Here is a 2,500-nt window from a genome sequence, read left to right as displayed (position 1 = left end):
CTGTTATTTGATTGGTATTGCCACAACTTCGGCGAATTTAGTATCTCTTCTGTCAGGCAGAATATTTATTGGGTACGCACATGGAGAGAGGGAGAGAGAGAGAGAGAGAGAGAGAGAGAGAGAGAGAGAGAGAGAGAGAGAGAGAGAGAGAGAGAGAGAGAGAGAGAGAGAGAGAGAGAGAGAGAGAGAGAGAGAAAGCGTAACAACTAGACAGACACAATTACAGAGGGAGAACATTAAAACAATAGGAAAATAAATGAGAGTGATGCGACTATTTGGCGGAAGATAACATTGTAAGGTCTGTGTTTTGAATCGAAAATTGTCTGTCAGTCTTCCCATATCAATAAGGAATATAATAGATAATTTTATATGTGTAGATACTGCATGATAAGCAAGCTACAATGCAATCAATAACAGCATGAAAAAAACAAAACACTGCAAAGACATACGAAGCTAATCAGTTTTACACTGATTTACGTGGTAACACAACACGTGCACTAACGATTACTAACACGTTATTGTCTTCTGTTTTTGACTGCATGCCTTCGTATTCTTGACCTGTTTTAATTACGGTTTACTTAGAGTGGTAACGGTGTGTGGAGGTATTTTGTTAATGTATGGTCTTGTCAGTGGACCGACTGGCCAGTTAGTTGGATTCAACCTGATCAGGTCGTTGTCAGGTGGGACGATAGAAGAAAAATTATATTCATATCCGACAGACACCTGGTGGAAGTTCAGTGAAACAGAACAAACTGCAAAGATATTCCTCTTCGTTAGATGGAACAGTGAACAAAGAATGCGGGTATTAACTTTGTAACACCTTTGCCCAGACCACATTACTCATTCAGTGGCTCAGGTGTCTGAGGACCCTAGGATGTTAATGAGAGCGTGCTCTGGTGAACGAAGAGTGAAATATATGTTCTCTGAAAGTGTTCGCTATACGTTCTCTTTATTTAGGTGTCAGATACGACGCAAAAGTTGTAACAAATGGTAGAAAAAGTGTGTGTGTTTGTGTGTGTGTGTGTGTTTGTGTGTGTGTGTGTGTGTGTGTGTGTGTGTGTGTGTGTGTGTGTGTGTGTGTGTGTGTGTGTGTGTGTGTGTGTGTGTGCATACGAATGAGTAAGATAATCAGATGGATGGGTAGATTGTTAGATATGCAAACACACAGACACAGATATATATATATATATATATATATTCATATTGAGAGCGAGAGAGAGAGTCGCCGTATCAATTCCTGTCTCTCCTATTGATATATATCTGTTATCTTACATTATGACATACTGTACATCCATTATCAGTCTTCAGCAGTACTGTGACCTGACTTTGACATCGAATCTTCTCGGCAGATCATTTCCACATTACGCGACTATTCATCTAACCGATCATACAAAAGATGCCACCATAAAATTCCTTTGATCTATACCCATAATAACTACAAATGTGTGAAGGATCTCTTTCAGCAGCTGTAAGGTTTAAGGCAGTTGGCCAGCCTTTTACAACAGCTATCCTAATAGTATCTGCCGACCTAATTATTATAATTTGAACTTCATTCCATAAAAGCCATACATAGATATAGGAACAGCCATAAACAAATGAATAGTTCCTTGGCCCCAAACCACACGAATGACTGAAATAAACGCCCACTTTTACATCACAAAACGGTCTGAGAGAGAATGAGTATCTTCTAGATCTTTAAAGCCTGTGGCCACAAGCTGGAATCACGGACAGACAAAATAGATCTTAATATCTATGATGATAAACGAAACGATAATGGCACTACTACTACTGCTACTACTACCATCACGAAGGATCCTAACAATACTCATTGTTATTATCATTATCAGTATTATCAATATCATTATCATTATCATCGTAATTATCATTACGATGGTGATTATTATTATTATTATTATTATTATTACAATTATGATGCAATGATGATGATTGCTATTATTATTATCTTCATCATTATTATTATTGTTATTAGCATTATCATTATCATTATAGTTATTATTATTATTATTGACGTTGGCATCACTGTCGTTGCTGTTGTTATTATCATAATTATTACTATTATATATTATTATTATCTTCTTTTACGCTCTGAACCCCCGTCACACCAGCCTGTCCAGTATTCCTCAGCTGACTCACCTCATTCCATTGCTGTCCAGTATTCCCGCCTTTATTCTAGTTCTTCCTCAAGAGGAGTGTGCGAAATATCAAGAGAACAACTGTAGTATCTTGCCGTATTTGTATGATGTTCTGTTATGAATCCTGAATGTATAGAAACGAATTATGTAACAGGTCGTTCATGTGATGCGCGTGTCGAGCAGCAAGCACAAAACAGGTCAGTGTTAACGGGCTGAGAAAAGAATGATAATGAACGCTTTAAGTTCATCGGAAATTCCATGCCGTTGTAATGCAGTCAAACCGGTCATGGCTACACAATTTTATTCATAATACTAGGATATATCTATATATATATATTGTAGTGACT

Source organism: Penaeus chinensis, chromosome 6 (assembly GCF_019202785.1).
Source record: "Penaeus chinensis breed Huanghai No. 1 chromosome 6, ASM1920278v2, whole genome shotgun sequence".
Classification (NCBI taxonomy): domain Eukaryota; kingdom Metazoa; phylum Arthropoda; class Malacostraca; order Decapoda; family Penaeidae; genus Penaeus; species Penaeus chinensis.
The sequence above is the reverse complement of the archived record's forward strand: the minus strand, read 5'-3'. Positions refer to the sequence as shown.